Source organism: Sycon ciliatum, chromosome 9 (assembly GCF_964019385.1).
Source record: "Sycon ciliatum chromosome 9, ocSycCili1.1, whole genome shotgun sequence".
In the NCBI taxonomy this organism is placed as follows: domain Eukaryota; kingdom Metazoa; phylum Porifera; class Calcarea; order Leucosolenida; family Sycettidae; genus Sycon; species Sycon ciliatum.
This window is the reverse complement of record NC_088651.1, coordinates 12,455,539-12,468,767: the sequence shown is the minus strand read 5'-3', so window position 1 is coordinate 12,468,767 and position 13,229 is coordinate 12,455,539.

The window sequence follows — 13,229 nt, the reverse complement described above, 5'->3', positions numbered from 1 at the left end:
TGATTTTTGGACTTTTTTGGAATTTTTTGGACTTGGGGCAAAATTCTGCACACTTTCGCGTGTTTCCATAATACCACAAGTTGCGCACGGTCTGCTCACATTCAAATACAGTGCTGCCAACAAATGACAGCATGCAACAAAAAAATCTTTCCTTGCAAGGGCACATTTTCGGCCATAACTCTTGAACGGCTGGTCAGATAGGGACACAATTTTCAGAGAATTTGCAGCTATTCATGCTCTTTCAACTGACGTAGCACTCAATATGAATTTACAAATTCGATTTTTCAGCGAATTTTCGGGTAGTCTGCCACCTTAAGGGCAGCGGGCCGTCTGCTCTAGCCATTTGCCAATGCATGCACGGCTGAACGTCTACATTGTACCAGCAAGCTGCAAACACTTCTCTCCCTACCTGTGACACTGTGACATAGTGGACATTGTGCGTGTGTTATTGCATTCCTATCTGAACTGTTCTGGATGCAGAGATTTACCCACTAAGCCCTAGAGAAATATGAATAAATACTATACTACTATTACTAAACTTGGTATGCGGGTGTGACGTGCTGCTGCTCATCAGATTCTGTCCATGCGACGCTCGTGTTTTTAGTTTTGTTATTTTGTCTTCCTTTTTGAATTCGTAAACCAAACAGACTAAACTATCCAGTGATCAGGTACTGGTGTGGTGGGGCGAGGTTTTGTTGGTGATGCTGCTGTCAGTGGTGGCGGCGTGCATGTGCTCGTGCTTGCGGGCGATGGCCCGCGTTTTCACCCGTGCCGCAAGTTTGTCTTGCGTTTGTGTTTTGCATTTGGATTTCCTGCCAGGCTTGGAAGACTTGCATTTCAAACAGTTTGTCCCACTGTGTGGCTCCCAGTCTTTGAGCGGTGTACATCCACCTCTGGAGCTCCAGAGAATGTTGGGCCCCTGGCAGTAGCAGTGCATTCCATGGCCAATTTGCAAGTGTGGCAAAAAAGTTCAGGGTGTATTTGGTTTCATCCACATTGAGATGAAACACTGCCAAAATGGATTCAGTATGATCTGCCACACGATACTTCGTCCGTCCACTCCTTGACACGAATTTCTCCCCTCCAATACGACAACACGACGACAGGAAGCTAACATGAGCCTCCATTTCTGAACAAAATAACGTCTCTAACATGGCCACGAAAAGCTACAGTGATGCACGTCAAGCTTAGGAATACACGAAATCGAAAGGCTAGGACATCGAGGTACTGAGTATACTAGAAAATTGTCTGCGAGGCGGAGAAAATTCGCTGACGAGGTTGGCGAGCCCTTGAAATCGAGCGACGATCCAAAAATAATTGCACCCACGTCGAGAAAGAAACCATGCGTTGCGCGTGGGTAACCCAAGAAGATCGCTCGAGCGGCGGCACAGTCAGTCGAAGGCAAGGCCAGTCCAAGCTCTAAACTCTATCGAATGACCTGGCAAACACCCGTGGTTTCGGTTGACCTTGCCCGTTTGAGATGGAAGTCGAGCGAAATTGCAAACATACGACTAGGCCAGGTCGCGTAAAAAATGAAAAAGATTAAAATTTGGCCGCCATATTGAATGAACGCGCGTCGCATGCATGGGACAGCCGTGGTGTGGCGTTCATGCGTGTCGCTCGCCTCCGATGTGGAAAGCGTGTGGCGGCGTTATGATGACGCTTGCTTGTAGCTCAACGTGGGTGGCATGCATCGTTGTATGTCTTGCTAGAGTTTGCTCTGCTATTATATTTTCAATCCGTTCTGTGCGACGATCATTCTTGCTTGCTCGTACTCGTAGTGTTTTAGTTATAATAATATTCGATCCGTTCTGTGTGTGGATCACTCTCTTGTCAGATCATTTATGCACTGTCACAAGCAAACTTTTTACAATTGGTGCCACAAGTGTCAGTGCAGTGTTCAGGTGTCACGTGAGTACTCTATACCGGTACACCATGCATGGTGTAGACTGTAGGCATACGTAGACCACATGCACACAATGCGAAGGCGCTAGCTCTACGCGGGTCATTACATGTCAGAGTAGCACTAGCGCGCCATCAGTGTCAGAGCATGTAGCTGATCAAGACAACAGAACTCTGCAAATATCGAGGAGCTCGCGTAGAGGAGTCCAATCTCGGCATGGATGATTATCCATGCCGAGATTGCATTTCTCTACGCGATAATATTATTATTATTATTACGGAGGATCAGCAAGACGAAATTCGCGTTCGCGTTCGCTCTCCAAGGAAAGTCGAACTCAGTGACGGAATTCGCGTTATGAGAAGGATTAGCAAACAGAATTCGTACATGCATGACGTTCACACGACGTACATTGTGTACAGACAGTACAGCGTGGTAAATTTATGACTGCCCTGACACGAATCCGCGATTCGTGTTACGACTACCATACTTTTCCGAACGAAAAATGCGAAAGTTTGCAATCCAGTGGACCGTATGCGTGTTTATGGCGTCAAGATTAATTTTATTGAAAGTGGTATAGTTGGTGGTACGGAGTGTTCAAACCCATTTGAACTTCATACTGTTCGTCTTCTTTTTGGCATGCTCTCTTTCCATCGTCCTTAGCTTTTGTTTGTTGTGAGCTGTTTTGGCTTTCTCCTTTACCTCTGGGGGACCTCGGCTCTGGGGGATGCCAAGTGATGGTTTCGAGATGGCTGTGACTGTGAGCGAGAGTTTGCCGATCGGCGTCGTCCTCGCTATAGACCTTATTCGATAACGTGATTTTTGGACTCGCCTCCAGGGATTTGTCATAAGCTAGGGCACGCGTACGAGAAACGAGTGGCAAGAAAGGCCCAGTTCGTACAAAAGAGTAGTAAAATACCGGTATTTATCTACTCCTATGTTCGCACACAGAGTCCACTGGCACTGTGCACTGAGCGCAGATCTCTTGCCACTCCCTGGTTCCCGGGACCCCGGTTCACGTGATTGTGACGTTTATCGAATAAGGTCAATAGGGTTTGAAAGTGATGACGTCAAAAAAAGCCAGGGAGTACGTAGTAAGTAATAGTTGACATCAGATTTCTATTTTGGATCCACTAAGGTGTGACTTTGCTATTGCCTCAGTATGTGGGTGCATAGCAACCCACTCATGTCGTATGCAGGGGTGACTTTTACTTCGCCACCAGTTGTAACCCCGCCCCCAGTAGCCAAATCAGTCAGTTTCACTGCCTACATCACCTTGCTGTGAGTGTTAGATAGGAATACATCTTTACTTATAAAAGAGAGGCACCTGTGACGTGTGTCTGTGTGTGTGTGTGTGTGTGTGTGTGTGTGTCACGCTCCTTATAAAGAAGAGGCACCTGTGACGTGTGTTTTTGTGTCACGCTGAAGGGCTGCGGAGCAGCGCTGCCCTGAGCACGCGAAGCGTGCGATTTGCGAACAGTGTAGCACAGTGTAGCTAGCGGCCGCAGAAGCACTGAGCACGCGAAGCGTGCGAATCGTGTAGCTAGCGGAAGCAGCCACAGAAGCACTGAGCACGCGAAGCGTTCGAATCGTGTAGCCACCACCACGTGCTGAGCACGCGAAGCGTGCGAACAGTGTCGGTACGGTGGCATGGTAGCGCCTATACTTATAGCAGACACGATCAGTACGAGTAGCAGTAGCAGCCGCGCGCAGAAGCACTGAGCACGCGAAGCGTGCGAATCATGTAGCCACCTAGCCTAGGCCATCATAGCCATAGGTAGCACTAGCAGCCGCACAAGCGCTGCGGACCACGTGAACCGTTCTCTGCAAATAGAAACATCTGCAACAAAAGGACACAAAAGATCTGCACTGACTGCACTCTGCATCTGATCTGCAGTGAAGAGCGCATCGCACTTTTGTTCGTAAGTTTATGAATTTTTTGAGCCGCTTCATCCGCGCCGCCACCAGGTGTTGGACAACCCTGACCAGCCTCCCGAAGTCGTAACAGACGTCCCTCCTTCTCCTTCCAACGATGAAGAACCTCCCTCACCAGGACTTCAGCGGTCTGGCCACCACCACGTGCTGAGCACGTGTGCTGTTCATGTACTTGCTTCACCCGCTTGCCACATTCGGCCAGGCAACGCTGGCGGGGGGTGTAGCTAGCGGCCGCAGAAGCACTGAGCACGCGAAGCGTGCGAATCGTGTAGCTAGCGGAAGCAGCCACAGAATTACTAGAACTTAGAAGCACTGAGCACGCGAAGCGTTCGAATCGTGTAGCCACCACCACGTGCTGAGCACGCGAAGCGTGCGAACAGTGTAGGTGGTATCGCTTATAGCAGACACGATCAGTACGAGTAGCAGCAGCAGCCGCGCGCAGAAGCACTGAGCATGCGAAGCGTGCGAATCATGTAGCCACCTAGCCTAGGCCATAGGTAGCATTAGCAGCCGCACAAGCGCTGCGGACAACGTGAACCGTTCTCTGCAAATAGAAACATCTGCAACAAAAGGATACAAAAGATCTGCACTGACTGCACTCTGCATCTGATCTGCAGTGAAGAGCGCATCGCACTTTTGTTCGTATTAAAGTTTATGAATTTTTTGAGCCGCTTCATCGTGCATCCGCCACCAGCAGTACCAGGTGATGGACAACCCTGACCAGCCTCCCAAAGGCGTAACAGACGTCCCTCCTTCTCCTTCCAACCGTGAAGAACCTCCCTCACCAGGAGTCAGGACTTCAGCGGTCTGGCCACCACCACGTGCTGAGCACGTGTGCTGTTCATGTACTTAATTCACCCCCCCCCCCCCCCCATGCCACATTCGGCCAGGCAACGCTGGCCTGGGGTGCTGCTAGTACATTATATGACATGCACATGTACTGTTACATATAGGAATACATACATTACATGACATGCACATGTACTTGACTTGTTACACCAGCCTCACCTTCTATCCTCTTTTACATGCACTACTAATACTATACTATGCGCTGTATTCATGTATTGTTCCCACACACTTTCGAGGTTGACCTTAGGTAGCACACTGGAGACCTTTTGATGCATTTCACTTTCAGCCGCACTTTTAGTTATCTACACTAACAGCTGTACATATATCCTAATTCCCCCTTTCAACAGTTGTCCTCCTGGTATTATTGCACGCCTACATGTATACGATGTATTGTACACCCTTCTATTCAGTGCTTCCTCTACAACGTATTCCTCTTGCACAGGTGCCATGTCCCGACCTTTCCCATTCTTCTGCCCACACAATCATGTACCTTGTAGTTTGACCTTTCTTCTTACTTCTCTCTGCTCTACGTATCCCCTGACCATAGGCTAGCTCACGTACTCACCCTATAAAAGCTGCTGCCTTTCTAGTTTCCTACGGATTAGTTTCTTGCCGATTAAGACCAGCTCTCCGCAGATCAGTTCCCTGTGGATTAGTTTCATGCTAGACTACAGTGTATTACCTGAGAACTCTTTCTCTCTGTCTGAATAAGTGTGCAATTCCGTATGATAACCATCATCTATTACTGTACCCTGGAGCTCTGCCGACTGAGCGAAACCGGGACTTAACATGAGTAAGACGGCTTGAAATGTGCTTGGATCCATACAAAAACTGGATCCAAGTGGATCCAGTTTTTGAATTTTTGTAATTGTTGGTATGCTGTGATGTAGCCCTATATAGCGATGAAAATACTAGTTACTGCGCACCTTGTGACGTAGCACTTTCTAACCCTATGGGCCATGCTCATTTCCGGCTACTCAGGGCTTCGTCCCTTGGACGTGACTATCCTCTTGGCTCCGACAAAATCCTGCTCTCTCTCTGTACTGTAGCCTCTCACTTCGCTGGCCAGCACCCTCCTAACCGCAAGCTGCTGTGTGTTGTAGTTAAGGGGGCAGCCTACCCATAAATTTCATATAGCATTCAATTGACCGTAACTTTGGTGTTTCTCAATGGATTTGAGTGAAATTTTGACCACACACTCCTGCCACTATGCTGGCCCTCAGGACATGATTTACAAGTTCTTGCGCCTCACTGACAGGCTTTCCAGGCCGGAAAAACTCAAATTTCCGGCATAGTGCCACGGTGTGCGAGCCACCCAGGAGCCAAACAAATGCATTTACAAATTCTTCACATTTTCGTGCTCATTCTGTCCGTGCGCGGCCCCCAAACCTAGAACAAGTCCAGAAGCAGCCATGGGTGATGGGGTAGGGCCCCTCAACGAGGCCCTGGAATCTGTCACAACGGAACGAGTGGGCGTTCTCTCACACACTCACACAGACCCAAGTCAATTTTTGAATTTTTTTAGGTTTAGCACGTGCTACGAGGTCGTACCTTTGATACAACATCCAGTGCTGGGACCTCCACAGCAAGCCATTTCCACAGCGCTGCACACCAAATCCAGGATACCCTCAGAAACCGGCAAAGACTACCACTCACGTTTCACTACTGCCTAGTACTGAATCCTACCTGACTTCTTGACACGACTCAAACTTGCCAAAGTCACTAAATCAACGTCAACTACAATAATCAAGCCACATACATGTATCTGCAACGTCACGAGGGTGCTGGCAAAAGTCCTGCTGCCCGGCGGCGGGCTTCGCCCGCCGCCGTGCAGCCCAATACGTGGTTTGTAACGTGATATTTTGGACTTTTTCATGCTCTTTCAACTGACGTAGCACTCAATATGAATTTACAAATTCGATTTTTCAGCGAATTTTCGGGTAGTCTGCCACCTTAAGGGCAGCGGGCCGTCTGCTCTAGCCATTTGCCAATGCATGCACGGCTGAACGTCTACATTGTACCAGCAAGCTGCAAACACTTCTCTCCCTACCTGTGACACTGTGACATAGTGGACATTGTGCGTGTGTTATTGCATTCCTATCTGAACTGTTCTGGATGCAGAGATTTACCCACTAAGCCCTAGAGAAATATGAATAAAATACTATACTACTACTACTACTATTACTAAACTTGGTATGCGGGTGTGACGTGCTGCTGCTCATCAGATTCTGTCCATGCGACGCTCGTGTTTTTAATTTTGTTATATTGTCTTCCTTTTTTTGAATTCGTAAACCGAGCAGACTGAACTATCCAGTGATCAGGTACTGGTGTGGTGGGGCGAGGTTTTGTTGGTGATGCTGCTGTCAGTGGTGGCGGCGTGCATGTGCTCGTGCTTGCGGGCGATGGCCCGCGTTTTCTCCCGTGCCGCAAGTTTGTCTTGCGTTTGTGTTTTGCATTTGGACTTCCTGCCAGGCTTGGAAGACTTGCATTTCAAACAGTTTGTCCCACTGTGTGGCTCCCAGTCTTTGAGCGGTGTACATCCACCTCTGGAGCTCCAGAGAATGTTGGGCCCCTGGCAGTAGCAGTGCATTCCATGGCCAATTTGCAAGTGTGGCAAAAAAGTTCAGGGTGTATTTGGTTTCATCCACATTGAGATGAAACACTGCCAAAATGGATTCAGTATGATCTGCCACACGATACTTCGTCCGTCCACTCCTTGACACGAATTTCTCCCCTCCAATACGACAACACGACGACAGGAAGCTAACATGAGCCTCCATTTCTGAACAAAATAACGTCTCTAACATGGCCACGAAAAGCTACAGTGATGCATGTCAAGCTTAGGAATACACGAAATCGAAAGGCTAGGACATCGAGGTACTGAGTATACTAGAAAATTGTCTGCGAGGCGGAGAAAATTCGCTGACGAGGTTGGCGAGCCCTTGAAATCGAGCGACGATCCAAAAATAATTGCACCCACGTCGAGAAAGAAACCATGCGTAGCGCGTGGGTAACCCAAGAAGATCGCTCGAGCGGCGGCACAGTCAGTCGAAGGCAAGGCCAGTCCAAGCTCTAAACTCTATCGAATGACCTGGCAAACACCCGTGGTTTCGGTTGACCTTGCCCGTTTGAGATGGAAGTCGAGCGAAATTGCAAACATACGACTAGGCCAGGTCGCGTAAAAAATGAAAAAGATTAAAATTTGGCCGCCATATTGAATGAACGCGCGTCGCATGCATGGGACAGCCGTATGGTGTGGCGTTCATGCGTGTCGCTCGCCTCCCATGTGGAAAGCGTGTGGCGGCGTTATGATGACGCTTGCTTGTAGCTCAACGTGGGTGGCATGCATCGTTGCATGTCTTGCTAGAGTTTGCTCTGCTATATATTTTCAATCCGTTCTCTGCGACGATCATTTTTGCTTGCTCGTACTCGTAGTGTTTTAGTATAATTTATTTCGATCCGTTCTGTGTGTGGATCACTCTCTTGTCAGATCATTTATGCACTGTCACAAGCAAACTTTTTACAATTGGTGCCACAAGTGTCAGTGCAGTGTTCAGGTGTCACGTGAGTACTCTATACCGGTACACCATGCATGGTGTAGACTGTAGACATACGTAGACCACATGCACTCAATGCGAAGGCGCTAGCGCTACGCGGGTCATTACATGTCAGAGTAGCACTAGCGCGCCATCAGTGTCAGAGCATGTAGCTGATCAAGACAACAGAACTCTGCAAATATCGAGGAGCTCGCGTAGAGAAGTCCAATCTCGGCATGGATGATTATCCATGCCGAGATTGCATTTCTCTACGCGATAATATTATTATTATTATTACGGAGGATCAGCAAGACGAAATTCGCGTTCGCGTTCGCTCTCCAAGGAAAGTCGAACTCAGTGACGGAATTCGCGTTATGAGAAGGATTAGCAAACAGAATTCGTACATGCATGACGTTCACACGACGTACATTGTGTACAGACAGTACAGCGTGTTAAGGGGGCAGCCTACCCATAAATTTCATATATATATACTCAATCTGCGGACAGCATGCTGTTTCGTTCTTTTTGAACTCATCAGCGCAGCACAGAGAAAATGAGGCCGAACCTGATAGCAATGAAAATAAAAATTTCCAATCAGGCCCGAACGTACCTTGCCAGAGTGCTCAAACTGACAAGTCAGTGAGCTCTGCATAACACAAACAGCAAAGGCAATACCCCACGCAAGAGTGCTCAACTGCTACAAGAGCAGGAGCGAAATACTCAATCTGCGGACAGCATGCTGTTTCGTTCTTTTTGAACTCATCAGCGCAGCACAGAGAAAATGAGGCCGAACCTGATTATATATATATATTATACATGTATATACAAGTATATTTTTTTATATGGCATTCAATTGACCGTAACTTTGGTGTTTCTCAGTGGATTTGAGTGAACTTTTGACCACACACGTACACTCCTGCCACTATGCTGGCCCTCAGGACATGATTTACAAGTTCTTGCGCCTCACTGACAGGCTTTCCAGGCCGTAAAAACTCAAATTTCCGGCATAGTGCCACGGTGTGCGAGCCACCCAGGAGCCAAACAAATGCATTTACATTTTTTTCACATTTTCGTGCCCATTCTGTCCGTGCGCGGGACCCAAACCTAAAACAAGTCCAGAAGCAGCCATGGGTGGTGGGGTAGGGCCCCTCAACGTGGCCCTGGAATCTGTCACAACGGAACGAGTGGGCGTTCTCTCACGGACTCCCACAGACCCAAGTCAATTTTTGAATATTTTTAGGTTTAGCACGTGCTACGAGGTCGTACCTTTGATACAACATCCAGTGCTGGGACCTAGTACCTCCACAGCAAGCCAGCACACCAAATCCAGGATGCCCTCAGAAACCGGCAAAGACTGCCACTCACGTTTCACTACTGCCTAGTACTGAATCCTACCTGACTTCTTGACACGACTCAAACTTGCCAAAGTCACTAAATCAACGTCAACTACAATAATCAAGCCACATACATGTATCTGCAACGTCACGAGGGTGCTGGCAAAAGTCCTGCTGCACGGCGGCGGGCTTCGCCCGCCGCCGTGCAGCCCAATACGCGGTTTTTTAACGAGATTTTTTGGACTTTTTTGGACTTGGGGCAAAATTCTGCACACTTTCGCGTGTTTCCATAATACGACAAGTTGCGCACGGTCTGCTCACATTCAAATACAGTGCTGCCAACAAATGACAGCATGCAACAAAAAAATCTTTCCTTGCAAGGGCACATTTTCGGCCATAACTCTTGAACGGCTGGTCAGATAGGGACACAATTTTCAGAGAATTTGCAGCTATTCATGCTCTTTCAACTGACGTAGCACTCAATATGAATTTACAAATTCGATTTTCAGCGAATTTTCGGGTAGTCTGCCACCCTAACGGCAGCGGGCCGTCTGCTCTAGCCATTTGCCAATGCATGCACGGCTGAACGTCTACATTGTACCAGCAAGCTTCAAACACTTCTCTCCCTACCTGTGACACTGTGACATAGTGGACATTGTGCGTGTGTTATTGCATTCCTATCTGAACTGTTCTGGGTGCAGAGATTTACCCACTAAGCCCTAGAGAAATATGAATAAATTAATACTATACTACTACTACTATTACTAAACTTGGTATGCGGGTGTGACGTGCTGCTGCTCATCAGATTCTGTCCATGCGACGCTCGTGTTTTTAGTTTTGTTATTTTGTCTTCTTTTTTGAATTCGTAAACCAAACAGACTAAACTATCCAGTGATCAGGTACTGGTGTGGTGGGGCGAGGTTTTGTTGGTGATGCTGCTGTCAGTGGTGGCGGCGTGCATGTGCTCGTGCTTGCGGGCGATGGCCCGCGTTTTCACCCGTGCCGCAAGTTTGTCTTGCGTTTGTGTTTTGCATTTGGACTTCCTGCCAGGCTTGGAAGACTTGCATTTCAAACAGTTTGTCCCACTGTGTGGCTCCCAGTCTTTGAGCGGTGTACATCCACCTCTGGAGCTCCAGAGAATGTTGGGCCCCTGGCAGTAGCAGTGCATTCCATGGCCAATTTGCAAGTGTGGCAAAAAAGTTCAGGGTGTATTTGGTTTCATCCACATTGAGATGAAACACTGCCAAAATGGATTCAGTATGATCTGCCACACGATACTTCGTCCGTCCACTCCTTGACGCGAATTTCTCCCCTCCAATACGACAACACGACGACAGGAAGCTAACATGAGCCTCCATTTCTGAACAAAAATTAATAACGTCTCTAACATGGCCACGAAAAGCTACAGTGATGCACGTCAAGCTTAGGAATACACGAAATCGAAAGGCTAGGACATCGAGGTACTGAGTATACTAGAAAATTGTCTGCGAGGCGGAGAAAATTCGCTGACGAGGTTGGCGAGCCCTTGAAATCGAGCGACGATCCAAAAATAATTGCACCCACGTCGAGAAAGAAACCATGCGTTGCGCGTGGGTAACCCAAGAAGATCGCTCGAGCGGCGGCACAGTCAGTCGAAGGCAAGGCCAGTCCAAGCTCTAAACTCTATCGAATGACCTGGCAAACACCCGTGGTTTCGGTTGACCTTGCCCGTTTGAGATGGAAGTCGAGCGAAATTGCAAACATACGACTAGGCCAGGTCGCGTAAAAAATGAAAAAGATTAAAATTTGGCCGCCATATTGAATGAACGCGCGTCGCATGCATGGGACAGCCGTGGTGTGGCGTTCATGCGTGTCGCTCGCCTCCGATGTAGAAAGCGTGTGGCGGCGTTATGATGACGCTTGCTTGTAGCTCAACGTGGGTGGCATGCATCGTTGCATGTCTTGCTAGAGTTTGCTCTGCTATATATTTTCAATCCGTTCTCTGCGACGATCATTTTTGCTTGCTCGTACTCGTAGTGTTTTAGTATAATTTATTTCGATCCGTTCTGTGTGTGGATCACTCTCTTGTCAGATCATTTATGCACTGTCACAAGCAAACTTTTTACAATTGGTGCCACAAGTGTCAGTGCAGTGTTCAGGTGTCACGTGAGTACTCTATACCGGTACACCATGCATGGTGTAGACTGTAGACATACGTAGACCACATGCACTCAATGCGAAGGCGCTAGCGCTACGCGGGTCATTACATGTCAGAGTAGCACTAGCGCGCCATCAGTGTCAGAGCATGTAGCTGATCAAGACAACAGAACTCTGCAAATATCGAGGAGCTCGCGTAGAGAAGTCCAATCTCGGCATGGATGATTATCCATGCCGAGATTGCATTTCTCTACGCGATAATATTATTATTATTATTACGGAGGATCAGCAAGACGAAATTCGCGTTCGCGTTCGCTCTCCAAGGAAAGTCGAACTCAGTGACGGAATTCGCGTTATGAGAAGGATTAGCAAACAGAATTCGTACATGCATGACGTTCACACGACGTACATTGTGTACAGACAGTACAGCGTGTTAAGGGGGCAGCCTACCCATAAATTTCATATATATATACTCAATCTGCGGACAGCATGCTGTTTCGTTCTTTTTGAACTCATCAGCGCAGCACAGAGAAAATGAGGCCGAACCTGATAGCAATGAAAATAAAAATTTCCAATCAGGCCCGAACGTACCTTGCCAGAGTGCTCAAACTGACAAGTCAGTGAGCTCTGCATAACACAAACAGCAAAGGCAATACCCCACGCAAGAGTGCTCAACTGCTACAAGAGCAGGAGCGAAATACTCAATCTGCGGACAGCATGCTGTTTCGTTCCTTTTGAACTCATCAGCGCAGCACAGAGAAAATGAGGCCGAACCTGATTATATATATATATACATGTATATTATACATGTATATATATTTTTTATATGGCATTCAATTGACCGTAACTTTGGTGTTTCTCAGTGGATTTGAGTGAAATTTTGACCACACACGTACACTCCTGCCACTATGCTGGCCCTCAGGACATGATTTACAAGTTCTTGCGCCTCACTGACAGGCTTTCCAGGCCGGAAAAACTCAAATTTCCGGCATAGTGCCACGGTGTGCGAGCCACCCAGGAGCCAAACAAATGCATTTACATTTTTTTCACATTTTCGTGCCCATTCTGTCCGTGCGCGGGACCCAAACCTAAAACAAGTCCAGAAGCAGCCATGGGTGGTGGGGTAGGGCCCCTCAACGTGGCCCTGGAATCTGTCACAACGGAACGAGTGGGCGTTCTCTCACGGACTCCCACAGACCCAAGTCAATTTTTGAATATTTTTAGGTTTAGCACGTGCTACGAGGTCGTACCTTTGATACAACATCCAGTGCTGGGACCTAGTACCTCCACAGCAAGCCAGCACACCAAATCCAGGATGCCCTCAGAAACCGGCAAAGACTGCCACTCACGTTTCACTACTGCCTAGTACTGAATCCTACCTGACTTCTTGACACGACTCAAACTTGCCAAAGTCACTAAATCAACGTCAACTACAATAATCAAGCCACATACATGTATCTGCAACGTCACGAGGGTGCTGGCAAAAGTCCTGCTGCACGGCGGCGGGCTTCGCCCGCCGCCGTGCAGCCCAATACGTGG